This window comes from Myxine glutinosa, chromosome 10 (genome assembly GCF_964187855.1).
Source record: "Myxine glutinosa chromosome 10, kmMyxGlut1.1, whole genome shotgun sequence".
In the NCBI taxonomy this organism is placed as follows: domain Eukaryota; kingdom Metazoa; phylum Chordata; class Myxini; order Myxiniformes; family Myxinidae; genus Myxine; species Myxine glutinosa.
In genome coordinates, this window is record NC_136270.1 from 133,933,018 (window position 1) to 133,956,996 (window position 23,979).

General features: G+C 51.5%; 1 long non-coding RNA gene across 1 annotated transcript in view; it reads right to left on the reverse strand.

Moving 5' to 3' along the window:
• Positions 1–21,554, reverse strand: part of LOC137433756 (uncharacterized) — a 160,891-nt gene extending 139,337 nt beyond the window's left edge. Inside the window, exon 1 of the long non-coding RNA XR_013624823.1 lies at positions 21,356–21,554. This is a non-coding gene — a long non-coding RNA (uncharacterized LOC137433756). The remainder of the gene's footprint in view (positions 1–21,355) is intronic.
• Positions 21,555–23,979: the final 2,425 nt, after the last annotated feature.

Genomic DNA, 23,979 nt, shown 5'->3' on the forward strand with positions numbered 1-23,979 from the left:
CAGAAATGCCTCTTTAATGCATTTTATGCCTCTTTACATTTATTTGTTGTAAACTCGTGGTGGATGATATGTTTTAGTTTTTGAGTTATTTTTATAGACAGATAAACGGTGTAGCACAATGCATAATTTGGAAAATCATACCAGTGTTGTTTCACTAAAAAAAGTACAAGTCTAATAATAAAATAGTGAAAAATATATGATTTTTTTTCGATAATTGATTTTTATAATAATTAATCTAAAACAAAATGCTTCATATTATTTTTTATTTAGACGGTACACATCGGACGTATATTTAGTCGTCAACCGCACATCGATAGCTAGTATAGAAGTCCAGATACACGTGCAACAATGTACCCCACCAAATGGGCATTTTCGAGCTGGGTGGTTTCAAAGATGGCGTTCATCTGGGCACTAAGCTACCGTTCTCAGATGTCCATCACACCTTTTCTGACACTTGAGACATTGGTCTAATGGAAAATCATAATGAGAATTACTCCCCCCGCCGGAGCATTACTTTTGGTCTGGCTCAAGGACTATTAAGTGTGATGCCGACTACTAACTTCGTACACTTCCGGAATTTTGATTTATTTGTGTTCAAATGTCTGGGGATTGTTTTGTATTTATTTATGCGATAGTGTAATTGTACGAATGTGTCATTAATTTTAAAAGGCTGAGGCCCTATTGAGCGATTTTTTTTTTTTCAATTATTATTATTATTTTTAAATCCCCAAAAAATCCACGCAACACGCAGCACGGGTACCTCACGAGTCCATGCAATCTGTGCAAACGAGTTTGTGAATGTGGGGTGTTGATTGGTTTTGTGACGTCACATTTCATGAACGACGAGCTTGTTTGTGTCGACGTTTATCGCGTTTGTGATGTCACAATCCATAACTCCTGGAGTTTCGTGGCCGGCGGGCGTCGTCTTGTTTCCTCGTGTTCTCCTGGTTATTTCCTGACAACGGCGACCCGTTTTATGGCGGTCCCGTTGGGCGACGTTCTTGCGTCGATCTATTTCGTCTACGACAAGTTCTTTGCCCCCGAGCCGCAGCCATTGACCTTTGAAGAAAGGGTTCGCAACTACCTTTTCAGCCTGATTATGAAGGTAAGGATGGTTACCTTGTTCGAGTTCCGTGCTCCCGTCACACCAAGCTTCATGGAATATCCCCATGTGCTGTATTATTACAGATTATGTTGTTGTTGAATTGCGGATGTTGAGGGATTCCTGGGATCCGACATGATGTGAAGTGGAAGAGGTGCTGCCATCTTGACGGGGTTGGGGGGTGTTCACGGTTACGTGCTCCAAGATAAACGGACTTCGCGCGATCAATCGGATTGTTTAGCGTTTGTCGAGCGACATAACAATGGCGACGATGATGGCGGAATGTTCGATTACCTCACCGGAACCATTTTTGGCTTTACTGGGCGAACCGCCCGTTCCGTGACCCAGGTGGTTGTCCTTTCACACCTACCTGATCGCAATGAGTGCAAGACGCGGCCGATTCACGGAGACGTGCTTTGCTCGTACACGACCTGAGCACGGAGGGTTAACGCGTTCTCTTGAGACTGGGCCCTGCACCCACCTGGCCTGAAGCCACCGCCATGATTGCTTCACGTTTTGGACCCGCTCAGAGCGCCCCTCATTCGGCGGTTCATATTCCGAAAACGAGACCAGCGGCCCCCGGTCAGTCAATTGTCCAATCGGTGTCTACATTGAGAGAATTATCACTTCCACTGCACGACGACATCATTAGAGATCACCTGATGCAGTGTACAGGTACAAGTACAAAAACAAAGTGAGGGACAGACCTTTACTTTGCAGTTTTAGTTTTACTCGAATCTGACGAGGTAACCTTGACTCGAGCCATAAAGACAACCAGTCAAGTAGAAGCAGCTTACCACAGTGCACAAAAAACTTACCGGAACACTCTCACCTGTTACAGGTATAGATTACTCGATTCAGGGAATTCGGCAAACTCTTACCCCAAATGGTATGAAGCTCACAGTGCAACCTACGCAGCAGCACCCGACACACATGTTCTACACTGCATTACAGAAATTGTGGGTCCACCTGGCACGAGTCCAGGGCTACTAATTGCCCTGCCGGGGTCAACAGGGCAGAAATTGTGGGTCCACCTGGCAGGAGTCCAGGGCTACTAATTGCCCTGTCTGGGGTCAATAGGGCAGAAACTATGGGTCCGCCTGGCACGAGTCCAGGCCTACTAATTGACCTGCCGGGGTCAACAGGGCAGAAATTGTGGGTCCACCTGGCAGGAGTCCAGGGCTACTAATTGCCCTGCCTGGGGTCAACAGGGCAGAAACTGTGGGTCCACCTGGCACGAGTCCAGGGCTACTAATTGCCCTGCCCGGAGTCAATAGGGCAGAAACTGTGGGTCCACCTGGCACGAGACCAGGGCTACTAATTGCCGTGTCTCGGGTCAATGATCAGAAATTGTGCAAAAATTTAACCACTCTGCCAGGTGGTATCGCTCCGCCCCACTACAACCAACCACTCAACCACAGACCTCCGACACCGCTCTGGCCAAAAATCCATACTGTGCTGTCAACCTCATCAAATTTTAAAATGTGTATTGTCTTTCTCAATGACATGTGCATACCTCTGCTCGTAGGCACTGGTGCCAAGGTGTCTTTCCTGAATTTTGAAACATACATGGTGTTTTTCTGACTTGACCCTGCAATGCTCCTCTACCACCCTCACTGGTTACTGACATGCCAGAATTGATGTGATGGGTACATTGCAGGTGTCGGTGCGTTATGGTACCCGGTCTCTTGCGACGTTTACATTCTACATGACAAAAACCGATGCTACTTTACTGGGCTTCGATTCGGTCACCTGCCTTGGGTTTACCTTGATGGACTATTGTGGCACAGCCATATTGCAAGTCTCCTCACCCTGGCAGAAACGACGGCATGCACTCTATGATGGATTGGGCACCTTCTCTGCATTCGTTCATCAACCCAAAGAAAATCCAACTGTGGCTCCGATCATTCCTCCACTACGCCGTATTCCACTTGCCTTGTGGGATCAGGTAGCCATGGAATGGAACCTCCTGCTGGTTTGAACCTCCATTAAAGAGCCCATAAATGCACCCCCTGAATGTCCAACCTTGTTATAGCAAAGAAAAAAAAGTCTGGGGGACTTAGAGTTTGCTTGACACAAGCCACTCCGATTGTACAGGTGGTTGGACCAATTCCAGCAGGTACAATTTATAGCTTCAGTTCACCCCCGGGCGTCACAATACCGTTGCAGACCACCAATCCAGATCAGGTATGGCTGCTCACACCAGTTTTGAATCAGAAAACACAGAGCATGATCTAATCCAACTGTTGCATGGACCCCTCCACAATGTGGTGCCTCTTCCGAAGCTCCAGCAGGCATATAAGGAGGACTCTCTTCTCTACACCTTGCGTGCCTACATTATAGAGGGTTGGCCGACCCGAGTGGTGGACAAACTGAAACCGTTTTCCAGGGTCAAAGACGAACTATCCTGGTGGAGTTATTTTTGTGTGGCACGAGGACACCGCACAGTGGTGCCACGTATGCTGCATCTACAGGTGTTAAATTTGGCTCACGAAGCTCACTTGGGCGTGCTCAAGGTCGAACAACGCTGCTGTAACCTGGTGTGGTTGCCCGACATTGACCATGACATTGAGACATCGGTAAAGGATTGTGCAGCTTGTTTAATCAGCGGCAAGGCTGGACACCCCTTATCGCTTCCATTGCAGCGAGTTCCCTGACCGTCTCACCCCTGGGAACACCTGCAACAGGACGTTTGTTGAGAAATTTGGGGTGTCCCTCACCATCAACGCCACATGGTGGTCGCATATGATTTACATTCCAAGTGGCTTGAGGTTGTTCCCGTGGGATCAGTCACTTCCCAGACCATTGTCCACATCCTGGACACACATTACCACAGTTCATGATCACGGATCATGATAGCTCGTTGGGGGGAAGGGGGAGGTGCCTCAGAATAAACGGACTTGTTTCTTGCAATGAGTGACATTGTTTAGCCTCGGTACACGGTGCTGCTGCGAGGTAACACACTTACCTTTCACCTGCCTAGCCTCAGTTCGATTGTACATTCGACTAAAAATGGTCGGGTCGGAATGTGTCCTCCTTCGGCTGGATCTCAAGCCGGCTGTTCATTGTGCTAGCATTAGTTGGTGGATGTTAAAGATTGTAAAATACTGCCATAGAGATACAATAAATAGAGGTGAGGGGACGAGGTTGTTGGTGGACAAGGTGGAAGGAAGCGAGTCATGACGTCACACAGTGCTTTTTGTCTCGTCTCAATCCCAATGTTAATGATTTGTGCAGAAAGGGCGAATACACACATTTGCTATTTAGTAGGTCAGAAAACAAGATTACCTGCAAACTGTATCTCTTGAAAGCGATTCGGATACTTTTAATACATGGTTTGAATAATTATTATCATTAAATGAATCTGAACCATGTAAGTAATACACCATTGAAGGAGCTGTGCTCCTACGCGAGTCGAAAGGATTGACGCGACAAAAGACGGGAATTCGTCCGAGTTTCTTTATTGAGCAAAACCAAAACTCAGGTACTCTGAAAAGCCCGTTTATCGGGCAGCAATATATATATGCAATCAAACACGTCATGCCGGAGCGTTTGCCCGGGAAAGGCGAGACTGGGCGTGCCCGGGCGGCCTGGGCGAGCCCGGGAAAGGCGAGTCTGGACATGCCCGGCAAAGGCGAGACCGGGCGTGCCCGGGCGGCCTGGGCGAGCCCGGGAAAGGCGAGTCTGGACATGCCCGGGAAAGGCGAGACCGGGCTTGCCCGGGCGGCCTGGGCGAGCCCGGGAAAGGCGAGTCTGGGCATGCCCGGGAAAGGCGAGACTGGGCGTGCCCGGGCGGCCTGGGCGAGCCCGGTACAGTGATCCCTCCCTGGTTGCTTCTTCGGCAGGTGTAAGGCGGTGTATGCTCAGTGGCAACCGCTACACGTGCCCCCCCAGAATCGACTTGCACCGGCAGGGTCAATTTAAGGGGGGTCCTGATGACCCGGCCGAAGCGACCCCTGGAGGGTCGTGGGGGGGGGGGGGTCCGATGTGGTGGTGGGTGGTCGAGCGGGGGGAACCGTGGATGGGGGGCGGCCTCGCCGCGGAGGAAGGGCCAGCCGTGGTGGTTGGACGACGTCCACGTGCGCCGGCTTGAGGCGGTCCACCAAAATCCGGTCCGACCTGCCGCCGACGTCGACGACGAAAGACTTGTCGTCCCGTCGCAGGACCCGGAGGGGCCCGTCGTACGGCGGCCGGAGTGGCCCCCGGTGTGCATCATGACGCACAAAAACGTACTCCGCTGTGCGAAGCGCTGGGGGGACGTAGGACTGGGGGCCACCGTGGCGGGACGTTGGCACGGGGGCAAACCGCCGGGCGGCCTCCTGGAGGTCCGAGCGCTGGCGAGCTGCGGACCAGGGACTGGTAGCGTCGGGCACGAACTCGCCCGGGACGTGTAGCGGCTGGCCGTAGATGAGCTCGGCCGTGGACGCCTGGAGGTCCTCCTTGGGGGCCGTGCGGAGGCCCCAAAGGACCCACGGCAGCCGGTCGGCCCAACCGCCGTCCTGAAGGCCGGCCATGAGCGTGGCCTTCATGGAGCGGTGAAAACGCTCGCACAACCCATTGGCTTGGGGGTGGTAGGCCGTGGTATGGTGGAGCTTGACCCCCAGGTTGCGGGCGACCGCGCCCCACAGCTTGGAGGTGAACTGTGGACCGCGGTCCGAAGAGATGTCCGCCGGTGCGCCGAAACGGGCGACCCAGGTGGCGATGAACGCCTGCGCCACGTCGGCGGTGGTGGTGGAGGTGAGGGCCACGGCCTCCGGCCACCTGGTGGTCCTGTCCACCATGGTGAGCAGGTGGGTGAACCCCCGCGATGGGGGAAGGGGACCCACCAGGTCCACGTGGACGTGGTCGAAACGCCGTTCAGGCACGGCGAAAGGTGCCAGCGGGGCCTGGGTGTGGCGGTGGACCTTGGCCCGCTGGCAGGCCGTGCAGGCGTTGGCCCAGTCGCGGATGTTTCGTCGAAGGCCGTGCCAGACGAAACGCGCCGACACCAGCTTCTGAGAAGCTTTCCGGCCCGGGTGAGAAAGGCCGTGGATAGAGGTGAAGATGCGGCGCTGCCAGGAAACGGGCACGATGGGGCGAGGCTGGCCCTGCCCTGGGAGACGTCGCAGAGCAGGACGGTGCCCGCGAAGGGGATGTCGGCCAGGCGGAGGCCCGTGTCCGCCGCGCGGAGTGCCTGCACCGAGGCGTCGGTGGTCTGGTCGGCCGCCATGAGCGCGAAGTCCACGCAGAGGTGGACCGCGTTCGCGCTGGCCCATGAAAGGCAGTCGGCCACGGCGTTGTCTTTGCCGGCGACGTGCTGGATGTCCGTGGTGAACTCCGACACGGCGGAGAGGTGGCGCTGCTGGCGGGCCGACCACGGCTCCGTGACCTTAGCCATTGCGTAGACCAACGGCTTGTGGTCGACGAAAGCCGTGAACGGGCGGCCCTCCAGGAGGTGTCGGAAATGGCGAACGGCCAGGAATAGCCCGAGCAGCTCGCGGTCGAACGTGCTGTAGTTTAACTCGTTCGGCCGGAGTTGCCGGCTGAAAAAAGCGAGTGGCTGCCAAACCCCGTCCACCCATTGCTCATGGACGGCGCCCACCGCGTAGTTGGAGGCGTCCGTAGTGAGGGCGATGGGCGCGTTGAGCACCGGGTGAGCCAGCAGCGTTGCGTCGGCGAGGGCCCGTTTGGCGCTAGCGAAGGCCGCGTCCATGGCCACGGACCAAACAATGTCATGCTTGGCCGGCTTGCCCCGGAGGGCCTCGTAAAGGGGCCGCATGAGCTGAGCAGCGCGGGGCACGAATCGGTGATAAAAATTCACCATGCCGAGGAACTCTTGGAGGGCCTTGATGGAACGGGGACGCGGGAACGTGGTGATGGCCTCGACCTTGGTCGGCAGCGGCACGGCCCCGGTCTTGGTGATGCGGTGGCCCAAAAAGTCAACGGTCGTCGCGCCGAAGTGGCATTTGACCGGGTTGACAATTAAGCCGTGCTCGCTGAGGCGACCGAACAGTGTTCGGAGGTGGAGGAGGTGCTCGGCGCGGGACGTGCTGGCGACGAGGATGTCGTCCAGATAGACGAAAAGAAACGGCAGGTCGCGCAGCACGCCGTCCATCAAGCGCTGGAACGTCTGGGCCGCGTTCTTGAGGCCAAACGGCATCCGCAAAAATTCGAACAGGCCGAACGGCGTGATGACGGCCGTCTTCGGGACGTCGGCCGCCCGGACAGGTACCTGGTGGTAGCCCCGTATCAGGTCAATTTTCGAAAAGATGACCCGTCCCGTCAAACGGGCGGAAAAGTCCTGAATATGCGGGATCGGGTACCTGTCCGGGGCGGTAGCGTCGTTGAGACGGCGGTAGTCGCCACACAGGCGCCATCCACCCCCCGGCTTCGGCACGATGTGCAGTGGCGAGGCCCACGCGCTGTCGGAGCGCCGCACGATGCCGAGGTGCTCCAACGCGTCGAACTCGGCCTTCGCCACGGCGAGCTTGGCCGGGTCGAGGCGGCGGGCCCTGGCGTAGACCGGCGGGCCCGTAGTGGGTATGTGGTGCTCGATCCCGTGCCGCACCGCGACGGCCGAAAACGTCGGCCGCGTGAGGGCCGGGAATTCCACGAGCAGGCGAGCGAACTCGTTCGCTGCCGGGAGGGCGCACGCCAGTTCGGTCGGCGCGGAGCTGCTCATTGTGCACGCCAGGGAGCTGAAGGTCTCGTCGTGGACAAGGCGACGTCGTTTGACGTCAACCAGCAGCCCGTGCGCGCAGAGGAAGTCGGCGCCCAGCAAAGCCACGGGGACGCTGGCGGTAACAAAAGTCCATTGAAAACGCTGGCTGCCGAAGCAGAGGGTGACGACGCGTGGGCCGAAAGTGCGTATGTCCGAGCCATTAGCAGCGACCAAAGAGGGGCCGCAAACGGCGTCCCGCCTGTCCTGCTCGGAGGCGGGTATGACGCTCAGTTGGGCGCCGGTGTCACACAGGAAACGCCGCCCTGACGCTTTGTCCTTGATGAAAAGCAAGTTGCCCGAGTGGCCGGCGCTCATGGCTGGTAATGAACGCCGGCCTGGCCGTTTCCCGACCTGCCGAAAGTGCACGGGGGCCGGCAGGTCCGAGCCTTGTGTCCGAACCTGGCATGGTAATAACACCACGCCCGGTCAGGTGGAGGCCCCGGCCGTCGTGTCGGAAGCGGGCGGTGCGGCGTGGCGGCCGCCAGTTGCACCGGTAGTTCGGCCTCCAACCGCGCAGGGCGCTCGGGCGTCGCCTCGGACGGCGGCGGGCTCCAGGTAACCGCGCCGATGTGCTGGCCCGCTGAGGAGATCTTATCGGCTTCCCTGGCGAGGGCGCGGGAATCCGTGATCAACGTGCCAGCCAGGGCGAGGCGTACCGGGTGAGGCAACTGGCGAAGGAACAGCTCGCGGAACAGAAAATCCGGAGAGTGCTCACCGAGCAACGAGAGCATATAGTCCATGCGCTCGGACGGGCGCGTGTCGCCGAGCTCGGGCAGAGCGAGCAGGCGCCGTGCGCGTGCTGCCGGTGAGAGGGCGAAAGCGTCGAGGAGGAGTGTCTTCAGCGCGTCGTATTTGTCAGCAGCCGGCGGGTCCTTGAGGAGGCTCAAGGCGCGGGCCGCGGTGGCGGAACCGAGCGCCGCCACAACATGGTGGAAGCGGGTGTCGTCCGAGGTGATGCCTCGCAGGACGAACTGGGAGTCCGCCTGGGCGAACCAAACAGCCGCGTGAGCCTCCCAGAAGGTAGGCAGTTTAAGACTCACTGCCGTGTCCATGTCGGTAGGTCACCAATGAAGGAGCTTTGCTCCAACGCGAGTCGAAAGGATTGACGCGACCAAAGACGGAAATTCGTCCGAGTTGCTTTATTGCACGTATCAAACTCGGGTACTCTGAAAAGCCCGTTTATCGGGCAGCAATATATATACACATTTATGTCGGGAAGTTTGCCCGGCAAAAGCTATACCGGGCATGCCCGGGTGTCAAGGGCGAGCCTTGGAAAGGCGAGTCTGGATCTGCCCGGGCGTGTTTGGCTGCGGCCTGGCAAGTCAATCTGGGCGTGCCCGGGCGCTCTGGACGAGCACTGGAAAGGCGAGAGCGGGCATGCCCGGACGCTCTGGGCGAGCCCTGGAAAGGCGAGAGCGGGCATGCCCGGACGCTCTGGGCGAGCCCTGGAAAGGCGAGAGCGGGCATGCCCGGGAAAGACGAGACCGGGCGTGCCCAGGAGGTTCGGGCGTGCCCGGGAACAGTGAGTCCGGGCATGCCCGGGAGAGGCGCGTCTGGCCGTGTTCTGGCCGGTGCAAGGCGATTGTGTGCATCCAGCGGTAACCGCTACACAGCGCCCTACCTGTGGACCATATATATTTAACATGCGAGGACCTAACTGTGGACAACATACATACAACATGCTGGGCCCTACCTGTGGACACTGTACATTTAACATTCTGGGCCCTACCTGTGGACCATATACATTTAACATGCGATGACTTAACTGTGGACAACATACATTTAACATGCTGGACCCTATGTGTGGAAAATATCCATTTAACATGCTGGGCCCACCTGTATAAAATGTACATTTAACATGCTGACCAATACCTATGTACATTTAACATGCTGGGCCCTACCTGTGGACAACATATATTTAACATGCTGGGCCCTACCAGTGGACAACATATATTTAACATGCTGGGCCCAATATTTAACATGCTGGGCCCTACCAGTGGACAACATATATTTAACATGATGGGCCCTACCTGTGGACAACATATATTTAACATGCTGGGCTCTACCTGTGGACAACATATATTTAACATGCTGGGTGCTACCAGTGGACAACATATATTTAACATGCTGGGCCCTACCTGTGGACAACATATATTTAACATGATGGGCTCTACCTGTGGATAAACATTTAGCATTTTTCATTTGTTTAATATGACTTTACAAACTTACTGCATTAGCCCTTTGTGGACATCTTAATGATACAAAACCGAAAATGGATTGCTAACTTTAGTAGACCCACAGTAATAGTTAATAGTACAAGTTCAATTGACAAAATATATAGCAATAGGTAATATATACTACATGGCCAAAAGTATGTGGACAGCCGAACATCACACCAGTATGTGCTCGTCGAACACCTCATTCCAAAATCATGGGCATTAATATGGAGTTGGTCCCCCCCCCCCCCCCCCCCTTTGCTGCTATAACAGCCTCCGCTCTTCTGGGAAGGCTTTCCACGAGATGTTGGAACATTGCTGTTAAATAGATTTGCTTCCATTCAGCCACAAGAGCATTAGTGAGGTTGGGCACTGATGTTGGGTGATTAGGCCTAGCTCGCAGTCGGCGTTCCAATTCATCCCAAAGGTGTTCGATGGGGTTGAGGTCAGGGCTCTGTGCAGGCCAGTCAAGGTCTTCCACACCGATCTCGACAAACCATTTTTGTATGGACTTCGCTTTGTGCACGGGGGCAGTGTCATGCTGAAACAGGAAAGGGCCTTCCCCAAACTGTTGCCACAAACTTGGAAGCACACAATCGTCTAGAATGTCATTGTATGCTGTAGCGTTAATAGAGGATTATTAATCATTACTGATCATTATGTTTGTTCTTATGTCTTTCAGACCGTCTTCATTGTTGAAGTTGCAATAAACCGCCAACTGGATTAACAAAGAGAACTGGTCTTATTTATGAACACGGTGCAAGTTGACCAAAGCCACGATGCCTGCTGTGGGATGCCCAATCGCCGGATGTGACTACACCACTGAAGACCTCGATCCTGCTATCGTGGCCGCACTCATCACTGCCCACAGTGCCATACACGCCCCTGGACATGCCGCCATGGTTGAAAAAGTCAAAAGGCCCACAATTGTCTCCGCAGTGGGCTTACTTCGAGTCATTATGGTCTGAATACGTCGATGCAACCAAAATCATTGGCCGCGATAAAGTAGTGCAGTTACTAGAGTGCTGTTACGAACCTCTGCGCAAGGATCTAACAAGATCGACAGGTGGTAGCCTTTCAAACAAACCCATCGAGGTGGTAATGGCAGCCATTAAAAAACTTGCTGTTCACAGAGAGAACACTATGGTTGCCAGAGTAGTACTACATAATTTGCGTCAAGACCGTGATGAGACAGTGCGCAGCTTTGGGGCCCGCCTACGTGGTCAAGTGGGAATATGCAAATTCCTAATCAAATGCCCTAGTTGTGATGCTGAAGTTAACTACACAGAAGCGATCGTGCGTGATGTTCTTACACGAGGAATTGCTGACCCTGAAATCCAGCTTGACCTCCTTGGTGACAAGAACCAGGACATGATCCTGGAGGACGTTTTCCAATTCATTGACGCCAAAGAATCTGGCAAACGTTCAGCATCTACACTACTGGACACACACTCAGTGGAAGCAGCTAGCAGCACATATCAAAAGGCCAAGCAAGTAACCATCAAGGACAGAAACGACCTATGCTCCTACTGTGGCAAAAAGGGACACGGGAAGAGCGCCCCAGCCCACGTTCGCAAAACAGAATGCGCGGCATATTGTCACAGATGTGGGCATTGCAATCGCGATAATCACATGGAGAGTGTATGTCGCAGTAGGAACAAACCCAAACGCATGAGTGCCTCTTCTAATAACAGTGAAAATGCTGTGTTTGATACTTTATGTACTGTCGACGTATCAGAACAACAGTCAAATGAAACTCCTAACATATCTGGGCATGAATGTAATGAGTTTGATAATGTTATTAATTCGGGTCGATCACGCAGTGAGCGTTCCATCACCCTTGACCACCATGTTTATGACAAACTCTCTAATACATGGATCAGGAAGGGTTCAAAACCTCAACCATTTGTTAGTGTGACTGTAAAAATCATGCGAGAAGACTACGCGGCCCTTGGCTTTGACCTTTCCACCCAGACCATGACTTGCCATGTCCCCGCGATGGCAGACACAGGGTGCCAGAGTTGCCTTGCTGGTATAAAGGTCATCCACCGCCTTGGTTTGCACAAATCTGACCTCATCCCAGTAACCATGAGAATGTGCACTGCTAACAATGGAGGCATCAATATCCTTGGGGCCACTGTACTCCGCTTGTCGGGCAAAGACAAACGGGGTCAGGCTGTTGAAACTAGGCAAATGACCTATGTCACAGAAAGCTCTGACAAGCTCTTCCTCAGCAGAGAAGCCTGTGTCGCCCTTGACATCATCCCGGATAGCTTCCCCAAGATTGGTGTAGACCTGACAGCACAGCAGCCGGACGCAACAGCAGTCTTACAGGAAGACCCCACTACAGCGTGCCGTTGCCCTCAGCGTCGTCAACCCCCACCACCCCCGACAAAGCTGCCGTTCCCCGCAACTGATGCTAATCGCATGAAGCTACAACAGTATCTCCTTGAATACTATAAGTCAAGCACATTTAACACTTGTGAGCATCAAACATTGCCTCTAATGGATGGCCCGCCCATGAAACTGATGGTGGATCCTAATGCTGAACCAGTGGCACACCACACACCGGTACCAGTCCCACTACACTGGCGGGATGTGGTCAAAGTTGGGATAGACCACGATGTACAGTTGGGTGTGCTTGAACCAGTCCCCATTGGCGAACCCATCACCTGGTGCCATAGAATGGTTGTCTGTGCAAAGAAGAATGGCCAGCCACGCCGCACCGTTGATTTCCAGGCCCTCAACGCCCATGCTACACGGGAAACACATCACACGCCATCACCCTTTCATCAGGCTAGATCGGTTCCGAACAGTAAGAAAAAGACGGTCTTTGATGCGTGGAACGGTTACCACAGCGTGCCCATCTGCAAAGAAGACTGGCACCTGACCACCTTCATCACACCCTGGGGTAGATACCGCTATAAAACTGCCCCCCCAAGGGTATATTGCATCTGGCGATGGATATACAAGACGTTAGGGCTGTCAACCGAGCCGAGACCGGGACGAAATCCCGGTGGTTTCGGCTTTCGAGACGGTCTCGGGACGGTCCCGAGATAAATTGATTGACGCAATTTCTCGGTAAAAAAATCCCGGTTAAAATTCCAACTTCTTGCAGATATTTTCCATAATAGAGGCATTTATTGAGCCTTGCTTTCATTACTCTGCTTCTGCACAAGCATCATTTTTCGCAAGTGCAGCTGAACTGACACAAACGATGATAGATAAAGTAAACTCACTGTTCCAGGATTTTCCCCTTGTCAACAAACAATGCACTGCAAACGAATCCGAATTCCGAATCCGGATCTTCACCAACATCTAATCATGTCATCCTTGTCACACACGCTGCATCTCCACAAAATTTCGTCCGAATCCGTCCACAACTTTTTGAGATATTGTGTTCACAAACAAACGGACAAACAGACAGGAGTGAAAACATAACCTCCATCTACCTTTGGTGGCGCAGGTAACGAAATCAGGATGAAGGTCCCAATGAAAATCCGCCTCATCACGACTTTATTTAAACAGTTGAATCCTTCCGCTGTATCACTCCGCCTCGCCCCGCCTTACGCTGCGGTCACGTGTCCGTCCTTGGAGACGAGTTACGGAATGTGGTTGCTATGGTCTTTTGCACATTAATATCGAGGGACTCGCTCGAGCCCCGTGATTGGAGGGACGATGTTTATTTAGATTAAAAACACGTTTATAACGGATTATTCTACACACAATGTATTAATACAAGTACAATACATTATGTAGTTTTATGAAATGAGTTTTTGATGAACGTTTATGTTTAATTGCAACGCTAAATCTATAAATTGTAAGAATCCCTCGGGGTTTGGTTTGACGGTTTGAATGTGAAAGTATTTTGGTTATCTTATCTCCACTTTAGGCCTGATAAGTTGATTACGTTTACTTTAGTCACAGAGTCAAAATAAGGAGGAGGGGGGAGGGGGGGTGATCACTACACCGCCTGCTTTATAATTTACTAGCAGAAGTACCCGGCGGGGGAGGGGAGGGGGGAGGGGGGGGGGGGAGCGAGCCCCTTGGCGATCACAACTCACAAAATGATAATGAAACTCCAACCGGGACTCGAATATGCCTGGGCAGAAACATTTTCTCCCTCTGACATTCCGAGCAAGAAATTACACGACAATACAAACTGTAATGAGATAACCCGGTCCCGTCGGTGGCCGATCATCTGCATGTAGGCGGTGTATTTTATTTCATCCCGGTAAATGGAAGCTAAGTCGGAATTTAAGTACTCAACATCAGAAATGAATTTTTTCATTGTTGTTTATATATTGTAATGAAATTCCATTATTTTTGAAGCCTTATTATTTATTTATTAATGTTCCTTTTTTTTTTTCTTTTTTTTTTTTTATGAAAATTGAAAATTGATCGAGACGGTTCCGAGACGGGATTTTGAATCTAGCTAACAGCACTACAAGACGTTATGACGAGATCGTGTCTGACATCCCCAATAAGACCAAATGCGTTGATGACGTCTTGCTCTGGTCTGACTCGCTGGCAGACAGTTTCTTCCAGGCTGTTCAGTGGCTTGACACCTGTGGACAGAATGGAATCACCCTGAACCCTTACAAGTTTGTGTTTGGCAAAGATATAGTGGAATTTGCTGGTTTCGAAATAACTCCCAATAGTGTTCGTCCTTGCAGGAAATACCTACACCCGATCCTCGATTTCCCAACACCCAAGATTTCCCTTCACTGGAACTAAGAGGCCTAGCCCAAATCAAGAAAAACAGCCCCAGACCATTATTCCTCCTACACCAAATTTTACAGTTGGCACTATAGTCCGTGGGCTGAGTAGGGTTTACATGCACCCCCCCCCCCCCCCCCCCACAACTTAACTTACCGGGTATGTCCATGTACCCCCCACCCTAGGGGTTAGGAAAAACCATGTTAACAGAAAAAAAACTCATTCCCTCATAGTTTGACCTCTGGTGACCTCATTAGTGACCTCATTTGCATATAACACATATAATTGTAAAGAGTGTCCCAGGACAAATATTTTGAGGGGTCATATGCAACCATAGGATGACGAGGTAAAAAGTTATGGCCATTTGAATTTCGCCTACCCATAATTTTCGGAAATCACTGACACAGGGGGGGTAACATCAAAATATGCGTGGGAGGTACCTTGGGAAAGAGTTTTTTTTCTGTTAACATGGTTTTTCCTAACCCCTAGGGTGGGGGTACATGGACATACCCGGGAAGTTAAGTTGTGGGGGGGGGGGGGGGGAGGTGCATGTAAACCCTACTCAGCCCACGGACTACTATGCATTCGGCCAGGTGGCGTTCTCCTGGCATCCGCCAACCCCAGACCTGCTCGTCGGACCTCCAGATGGTGAAGCGTGATTTATCACTCCAACGAACGCGTTTCTACTGCTCCAGAGTCCAATTGTGGCAAGCTTTACTCCACTCCAGCCAACACTTGGCATTGCCCATGGTGATCTTAGGCTTGTGTGCGGCTGCTCGGCCATGGAAACCCATTTCATCCAGCTCCCGACGAACAGTTGTGCTGATGTTGCTTCCATATGCAGTTTGGAAAGGCCATTGTGAAGTTTTCTGACTTTTCTTGATTTGTGCATTATTTAGGCCAAAATCGCTGAGTACTGACACCTCAATTAGCAAAGCCTTCTTTTCCTTTTTGTACCTCAGTACATTATCCGGTCGCAATGCTTTGTTTTCTATGCTCACGCTTGATGGGACCATTAGGTCGTACTTGAGCATTACTTTCTTGTTTTCAGTGATTGCTTTTGGTTCATGTTTCCACGAGTTATCTGGAACTGGGATATTGACACTTTTGCAGATGTGGCAGCGGATTACTCGACATACTTTGTTGTGCCTTTGGGTGTATAGCTGCTATGACATGAGTTTTTTACATCCTGATAGGAGGTGGTTTGTACTTTCTGTTTCTACCTTGCAGAACCTACACTTGTCTGATTGACTCAGCTGTGTATGTGTGTGTGTCACCATTTTCCTCAGAGATGGCCAAACAGTTATTCATCAAACTTTTAGAGGTTCATCAGTGAGTGCTGAGGAGTGTTTTAGGCCAAAAAAAAAAAAAAATTTAAGCATTGGATTTTTTTTTAATCACTCTATAGTGCTTAAGCCTTTGAAGCTCTGTGAAAAGTAATGTTAAATGATCCCCAACCCCATTTCTTAGTGAGTGTATAGGGAAGTGTTTTTGGTCCCCGCCCCCCCTCCCCACCCACAAAAAAATAATAAAAATTCGATTCCTTCAAAATGGCAAAAGGATTAGCACAACATCGGGCAATATCAGGTACCCGTTAGTCATAGATAAAGCATTGCTGTCCAACCAGATGTTACGAGTATTGGAAAACCCATTGAAATTGCATTCGCTACGCAACGGTGTAATTGTAATCGTACAAAGAGGTGAGGCAAAAATGTCAGCAAGTTGTGCTTTTCAAGCACACGAGAGTAAAAAAAAACTCATTGAAATTTGACTTTTGTTTCACTTTCTCCAAATAATGCTCATTTGATTAGCATTGTGACATAGTTACCGCAATAGTTAAAATCAAAATTACTCAATCTCATCTAGGGGGAACTATCTTACGAACTTCTCCCTGGTCCTCAACATACTCTTCCACAGCATTCACAGACATGCCAAGAACAGTTTAAATGGCAAAGTGGAAATAACTAATAGTTAAGGGGACATTCACATACACATGCAAACAAAGGTAAAAAGGTAAATTCTTCGACTATTGTAGTCATTTGTAGTCTTGGACTAAATGTAGCTTCCACTGCATACTGCTGTTCCTTTCTGGGTAACCCCAAAACGGCATCAACCACACAGGAGAACACCGAATGATTTTTGGTGTCAGTTCTCTGCTTATCGATCAAAATGAACTTCTTCTTCTTCTTCCCAGAAAGTGCAGAGACCTCCAAGAAGTATTTTCACACTGAGGGTTTACATGAATTCAAGCAAGACAGACATTTGGTCACCTTGCTGGACTATGCACACCTTGGCCAACACTGACTTGCACCGGTCTTAAACTTCTCTTCACTAGTACTAGTAAGTGTCAACATAGCCTGAGGAATGCACAGATGGTGTCCAGGAAAAATTATCTCAAGGTGTTGGTTCTTGCTCAGGGGATGACAAAGTGTTGATTGTTGTCTCTTGTTGCTGTAGGCAATCTGACGGGATACACACCAGGTTGTTATCATGGATGCAGTACAGCATTGTGATTTTTGAGACTGCACGGCGATGTTCAAGAATCTGCCCATGTCGTTGTTTGACCATGGTAGACACACACTCATGCGACTGAATGTAGTTGTTCGTCACACATCTAGCTGCTCGTCCTTGCACCGACTCCACCTTGTCTAGGTTTCGATGTGTATATGGGCCCCATGCCCAGCTGGCAAACTAAAAAATAGGTTTTACTAATGCTTTGTAGCACAACTCCTTTATGTGACGTCAACAGCTTCTTAGATCGCATTGAAGAAAGCCCAAGGAGTTAAGGCCTTTCTTTGTGATGGAATCTGCATGCTTATTCCAAGAAAGGTCATGAGATAGCTCCAACCCGACATATATGACTGGCGTTACCACCTACAAAGATACTGCATATAGCATCATCAATGGAGTTAACAATGGGCTATATACAAGGCAGTCATCAGCAAAAAGACAAACGTTGGAGTCCTTGGATACACAATCAGTGAAGTCATTAATGAAGCAGAGAAAGATCAGGGGCCCAAAGACATTAGCTTAAGATATGCCAGATAACACAGATACCTTATCTGAGAGACTTCAAGGATCACCTGTTGTTTTCTGCCTTGAAAGAATAACTAAATGAAATGAAGTATGTTTCATTGCACACCATTGTGGTCAAGCTTGTGTAGTAAGCGATGATGGGTAGCGTTACCATATGTCCGGTTTTTCCCAGATGTCCTACTTTATGTTCCTTAAATCTTCTTCCGGCCGGATATTTTAAATTATCAAACAATGGCCGAGATTTTGCCATTTAAGATTTGGGATACTTTTCTTACCTTATTTAAACCCTCAAACCATTTTTATACTTTTCGTACAGTGATAAAACGTCTGACCGGTGCACTGTATAACCTGACCGGCACAGTCTTGCTTGACCGCCGCACTGTATAGCCTGACCGGCGCACTGTATAACCCGACCAGCGCAATGTATATTCCGACCGGCGCACTGCACAACCAGACCTGCACACTGTATAGCCTGACCCACGAACTGTATAACTTGACCAGCACACTGTATAACCTGACCAGTGCACTGTATAGCCTGACCGGTGCACTGTATAACCTGATCGACACACTGTATAGCTTGACCGGCACACTGCATAGCCTGATCGCCACACTGTATAGCTTGAACGGCACACTGCATAGCCTGAGCGACACACTGTACAATTTAAATGGCACACTGTATACCCTGACCGGCGCACTGTATAGCCTGACCGGCGCACAGTATAGCCTGACCGGCACACTGTATAGCCTGACCGGCGCACTGTATAGTGTTACGTGTTCCTCCCCGACCTCCTGGTCTCGGTATACCTCCGAACCCCGGGAGGAGCCACCGCAGAAAAATATGTTATTCCGTGTCGAAATCAATAAGGAAACCACTCCAATGGTTGTAAACAAACCAATAATATATTAAAAATCACACAGGAATAACATTACCAATAATGATAGCAAATCCGGACAATCAATATCTCTTAGGATGGTACCCCCCCTCCCCCCTAAGTCACATAACTCACGGCACTCCCAGTGAATGGAACAGAAACCCCTCAATGTCTCTATAACTCAGCGGAGATGCGGCGAAGGGGCGATGGCAAGTAAAGAGGTGTAGGCAAGGCGTGGACTGTCACGTGATCCACACCCACAGAAAACGGGCAGTGGAAAGGGAACTCCCAAAGCCGCGATCCAGACGTGCACAGGCACCGTTCAATCAGCGAACCGCAGTGCAATCTTCAGACGCCGCTTTAGTGCACACTCAGCCCCGGCAGACCACCGGAGGGTCCAGCGGACGCAGCAAAAACCTTGTCCAGTGAACGACGCGCGAGGGTCCAAAATGGCGGCCGGCTCTTGTTCGAGCCAAGCCTCTAGGCGAGGATTCTCCGGAACCTCACGCCTGTACCTGATTTCGCAGGCTTTTCACTACTCCCGCGATAACACCAATCGCACGAGATTCTTTTCACGGACTCAAAGTTCACTCGCGACGTTCGCTTGACCACGCTCGCAACGGAGCTTCAAGACGCGTCTTTTCACGATCTCCTCATGCCTCTTCTTCCTCCTCTCTCCTCCTCTTCCGGGTCACGATCTGATTTCCTGTCTCATTTTTACCATGAGCGCTTTCAACCTTTTAACCACAATAACCCTTCCCTTAAACAACAATAATCGCCGTTTCCTTCCAACCCCGATAAGAATAATAATACATAACCAGCAATGTTACAAGTGTATGAAAACCACAACCACGGAAGGGCCGAATCCGTAACAATAGCCTGACCGGCACACTGTATAGCCTGACCGGCGCACTGTATGGCTTGGCCGGTGTACTGTATAGCCTGACAGGCAAACTGGATAGCCTGATTGGTGCACTGTATACCCTGACCAATGCACTGTATAGCTTTGACCGGGGGCACTGTATAACCTGACCGGCACACTGCCTAGCTTGACCGGCGCACTGTATATCCTGACCTGCACATTGTATACCCCGACCAGCGCACTGTACAACCTGACAGGCACACTGTACAACCACACCGGCACACTGTATAGCCTGACCGGCGCACTGTATGGCTTGGCCGGTGTACTGTATAGCCTGACCGGCAAACTGGATAGCCTGATTGGTGCACTGTATACCCTGACCAATGCACTGTATAGCTTTGACCGGGGGCACTGTATAACCTGACCGGCACACTGCCTAGCTTGACCGGCGCACTGTATATCCTGACCTGCACACTGTATACCCCGACCAGCACACTGTATAGCCTGACCCGCACACTGTATAGCTTGACCGGTGCACTGTATAACCCGACCGGCGCACTGTATAATCTGACGGGTGCACTGTATAACCTGATTGGTAAACTGTATAGCCTGATCGACACACTGTATAGCTTGACCGGCACACTGCATAGCCTGATCGACACACTGTATACCTTGGCCGGCACACTGTATACCCTGACTGGTGCACTATAGTCTGTATAACCTGACCGGCGCACTGTACAGCCTGACCGACGCACTGTATAACCAGACCGGCGAACTGTATAGCCCGACCGGAGCCCTGTATGGCTTGGCCGGTGCACTGTATAGCCTGACCGGCAAACTGTATAGACTGATTGGTGCACTGTATAGCGTGACCAATGAACTGGATAGCTTTGACCGGTTGCACTGCATAACCTGACTGGCACACTGTATATCCTGACCTGCACACTGTATACCCCGACCAGCGCACTGTATAGCCCGGCAGGCACACTGTACAGCCAGACCGGTGCACTGTGTAGCCCGACCGGCACACTGTATAGCCCGACCGGCACACTGTATATCCAGACCCGCACAATGTATAGCTTGGCTGGCGCACTGTATAATCTGACCGGTGCACTGTATAACCCGATTGGTACACTGTATAGCCTGATCGACACACTGTATAGCTTAACTGGCACACTGCATAGCCTGATCGACACACTGTATAGCTTGGCCGGCACACTGTATAGCTTAACTGGCACACTGCATAGCCTGATCGACACACTGTATAGCTTGGCCGGCACACTGTATACCCTGACCAGCGCACTGTATAGCCTTACCGTCACACTGTATAACCTGACCGGCGCACTATATAATTATAACCTGACCGGCGCACTGTATAGCCTGACCGGCGCACTGCATAGCCCGACCGGCGCACTGTATAGCCTGACCGGCGCACTGTATAGCCTGACCGGCGCACTGTATAGCCTGACCGGTGCACTGTATAGCCTGATCGACACACTGTATGTATGTATAGCCTGCAAGATGCACTATATCGACTATTGTGCGTACAAATTCAGACTCGAGGGTTCCTTCACCACAACTACATGCAGCTACGAAGTGCACGGAAAATCCAAAATTACAAGATGATCTGCTCCAAATTGAAACGTTATGTGTAGCGCAGGAAGAATTTTAAAACTTCACCCCATCATCCCCTCCAATGACAATAGTAAAATAAATACTAAATAGTAAGTTGTTTATCTGTATAATAATTGTGGAACGCTTAAAAGTAATTTAAACCGATTTAAAGTCTTACATGAAGAAAATAATTTATCCAAAGCACATAGCAAGGCCGCACGAACGTACTATTACCTTTACAAGGAACGAATCATTCTTTTGAGCCGAAACGAAGAAAACCCTCACAGATGAGCGAATGACAATTCCACGTGCTTCCTTCAATTTTCATTTTTGGAGAAATTCAATCGTTGCAAAAATCAGAATGATATGTAAACGGGAAATTGAATGATAGAAAATGTGAAATACAATCTACACAAGTTTTCTAAGAGAGCGCTCTTGCTCGGAAAACCTTAAACGGAAGTTAAACATAATGACGTTTGCTATTTTTGGAATGAACAAGATGAAGAGACCGTCGAAGCGTTATTAGTTCATGTTTTCAACATAAATGTGGATAAAGTGTGGCTAAACATTTATAGGTTCACCATTAGGCTTTCCCCATCCTGTCCTATAATGAGACCTGACCTGACCTACACTGTCATGGCCACCAATACGTGAGCAAAGATGGAATACGACGCTAAAAGGCCATGTATGTATTACGTACATACAGGCCCATAAAAGGCCATGTATGTATTACGTACATACAGGCCCATGAAAGGGCATGTATGTATTACGTACATACAGGCCCATGAAAGGCCATGTTGTAGTGGTTACCTTATGCATATGTCGCGGTTACCTTCACTTATCCGCATGTGACGGTTACCATTACGATGGGTTTGGTATAACCCACGCACACGGGCGTTTGGTTGTGTCGTCGCGACGCACGCGCGGCTGTTGGAGCCACGCCCTCCGAAGAGGGTGCTCGTTTTATATAAGCCGTTACGACTTCCGTTCGCGAACAGTTGCTGGAGATTTCTGTTAGTGGGCTGGCTTAGCCCAAATATTCAAAAGAATTGTGCATTTTGTGAAACAAGCACCAAATTTGGCACAAATGTACATTAATATGTTGCGAACATTTTCAGATATTGGGCCACTTGAAATTCCGTAATTTTTTTTTTCAAATTTTTTCAAATTTCGTAATTTCAAATTTTTCGGGTGACACCGTCACAATTTCGGTCTTCGAGGCCGGCCGATGTACAATAAACTACCTTTTGTACCCAACGAAATGGCCTCTTCTTATCGTCTTCGGCAACCGCTAAAATGTATGTATTATGTACATACAGGCCCATGAAAGGCCCTGTATGTATTATGTTGTGGCGGACACGAAAGCTCACTGGCGTGATGGCATCATTCCGCGCACCAAGTGGGCGGCAGCCACGCCCGAGGGGTAGGCGTGGCCTCGGGATATACACCGGGCGCGCAGCCCGGAGCGCTCCAGTGCTACAGTGGAGCTCTTGCAATAAAGACTCTTTCAACTTACCGCGTTATCCGCTTCCTCCTTGCTAAACAAGTAGCGCGCGTAGCACCGCGCTTCATTGGTGACCCTCCGACGTTCTGGTCAGCCTTCGCTGACCACCCGAACCCACCACAGCAATGGCAACCAACGCGGTCACAATCAAACTCCCCGAGTTCTGGGAGGCTCAGGCTGAAGTTTGGTTCCTGCAGGCAGAAGCCCAGTTCCGACTTCGAGGCATCACGGTGGACGAGACCATGTACTGCCACGTGGTCGCCTCCCTCGGGCCCGGCACGGCCGCCCGCGTCGTGTCGGTCCTGAGGAACCCACCGGACGACGGCAGGTACGAGGCGATCAAGCGTCTCCTCCTCGCCACGTTCGGCCTCACGGTGGACGCACGGGCCGACCGCCTCCTGGACCTCCCCGAGCTCGGCGACACGCGACCGTCGGTCCGAATGGACCATATGCTGTCGCTGATGGGCGACGAGGCCCCGAATGCTCTATTCCGGGCGTTATTTCAACGCCAGCTGCCGGCGCGAGTACGCCTCACGTTGGCGGGTTCTGCGGCGACGGAACCCCGAGCTCTCGCTGCCAAGGCCGACAAGTTCTTCCCGGCTTTGGACACGCAGGCGAGTTTTAGCGCGGCCGTCGCGCATCCCGAGGCTGATGCACACCTTGTGGCTGATGCTGATGCACACCTCGCGGCCACCGCCATGCCCCGCCCACCACCACCGCCGCGGAGAAAACCGCGGCCTCCGCCGCCTCCGCTGCCAACCTGGTGTTTTTTCCACGCCCAGTTTGGCCACGAGGCTCGGCAATGTCGCCCGCCGTGCTCATTCGGCAGGTCGGGAAACGCCGGGGCCGGCCCTCGGTAGTGGCACTGAGCGCCGGCCGTTCAAACAGCCTACTGATCATAATGGACACCTTATCCGGGCGCCGTTACCTGTGCGACACGGGAGCGCAGGTGAGTGTCGTTCCCGCCGGTACGTCCGACAAGCAGACCGCGGGCCGGGGCCCCGCGCTGCTTGCTGCCAACGGTACGTCCATACGCACATACGGAAAACGCTGCCTTTCTCTGCGGTTCGGAGGGCAGGTTTTCCGGTGGTCGTTCGTCACTGCCGACGTGCCTATGGCACTGCTTGGCACGGACTTCCTGTGTGCCAATGGCCTGTTGGTGGACGTAAAGCACAGAAGGCTCATCCAGGCCGAGACGTTCAGCTCGCTCGCTTGCGCGCTGCCCGCCTCGTTGAGCAGATCCCGGAGCGGCTCGGCGAGCGGCTCGCCGAGCGGCTTGCTGAGCGGTTCGGTTCCGGCCAGGTTGATCTGTACGCTTCCGGCAGCGGACAAATTCACCCGCCTCCTCGCCGGC